The 1,626-nt window shown below is 32.3% G+C and overlaps 1 long non-coding RNA gene across 1 annotated transcript; it reads right to left on the minus strand.

Moving 5' to 3' along the window:
• Positions 1–809: 809 nt before the first annotated feature.
• On the minus strand, positions 810–1,346 carry LOC122513494. The gene is made up of 2 exons (XR_006302768.1): positions 1,254–1,346; positions 810–1,178 (listed from the first exon to the last, which is right to left on the minus strand). It is a non-coding gene; the product is annotated as an uncharacterized LOC122513494 (long non-coding RNA).
• Positions 1,347–1,626: the final 280 nt, after the last annotated feature.

Genomic DNA, 1,626 nt, shown 5'->3' on the forward strand with positions numbered 1-1,626 from the left:
CACAAGACGAATATGTACTTTTTGACTGTCCGTTTCAGAGGATAAAGAGAAGCAGTTTATTTTAACGTGTATCATACAAAGTTATTGACGAAATACTAACGGAAACCTCGTATAGCTAATGAAATCAATAACTCGTTGTATTGGTAACTCATAGCAGGTAAATTCGAATAATAGATTCTACATAGCTGTGTCGGAAGTTACTTATGACTCGACCTAATATTTTGATATTTTTTTTCTTTTATTCTTCCTTATATATATATAATATATCGATCGATTGAAAATATGTTTCCTTTCTTTTTTTGGTTAAATAAATAAATAATAACAATTAGTAACTTATCTTCTCATACTTCCAATCTTTCCCCTTTTTGCCTGGTCATGGTATATATATTTATAAAATTAAATAAATAAATAAATGAATAAAAATATAACAATAAAAGAAAAATAATTGGTTTACATTAGCGAATGTAATCGATCATCAAGCAAGGTGGGGGGAACAGGTTTCTTTATCAACTATATTCTATGTAAAAAGAAAATTAATAATGATAATAATAATAATAATAATAACATTAATTAAAAAATAAACAAAAAACATTAAAAAGTAGCAAGAAAAATTATTAATAATAATAATAATATTAATTATTACTATTTTGTTTTTAAGTTATTTTCTTTAAGTTATTTTTGAGGTTATTGAGGTTATATTTGTTTGTAGAATATATGACTTAAGCAATTTGAAATTATTGTCGTGAGTTCGATTAATTCAACGTACGAATGAGTGAGATAGGAAAGGATAGATAAATCAATCAACACAATTTTACGCGGTATAGAACACTTGCCGCGGCATAAAAGTTCTCTCGAAGTTGGGAGAAAAGCCGGGGCAAGCGGTGACTTTATTTAAACAAATGATACAGTAAGTAGTATCCTGCGGACAAGTTAAAGAAAGAACACGAGCACTAATTTCATCGCGAAGGACCTCTTTCTTCCTTACGCTAGAGATCTCTCTTACCTTTGTTTCCGTCGCAATTATTCAAGATACCACAATCTACCTAAACACGTGACCAGTCCTACAAATACGCGTTGTACTCGACACTAACAACTTCAACCTGGGTGTAGCCTGAACCGCTGCAATACTATCCTACGTTGGCAGATTGGCAAGCACTGCAAAAAAACACCGCTACTCTCTGTAAAAGGAATGGTTGTAGCCTTGCAGCTACAACCCTCGAATGGTTGTGTCTCTGCACAACCCTTAAACTCACACGTTGGTAACTTGGAAGCGCACCAAAAAGAACACCACAGCTCTCACTTGCAAGGGACCCCCGCAGATCTTAATGTGCTTTGGTATAAAAGTAGTATACTTTTAGGGTGTTATCGTGGTAAAGGGTTTTTTCAAAATGCGCAGTCGTTTTTGGGAAAAAAGGTTTTAAAGTTTTGACTTTTGCTGTATATATGTTTATATTATTTTAATTTCGACCGTGTATCAAGTGACGCGATAGCGTCAATAGTAGCATTCACGCTTCTCGCGCGGTTAGTCAGTGTTCGATCCTTCGTGGGATAAGTTTTTTTTATTAATTTTTTTTCTATCTGTTTTTTATTTTTTTTTCATATTTCTTAATTTTTAAATATATACAG

The sequence above is a fragment of the Polistes fuscatus genome, unplaced genomic scaffold (genome assembly GCF_010416935.1).
Source record: "Polistes fuscatus isolate 324 unplaced genomic scaffold, CU_Pfus_HIC Scaffold12, whole genome shotgun sequence".
Lineage (NCBI taxonomy): Eukaryota > Metazoa > Arthropoda > Insecta > Hymenoptera > Vespidae > Polistes > Polistes fuscatus.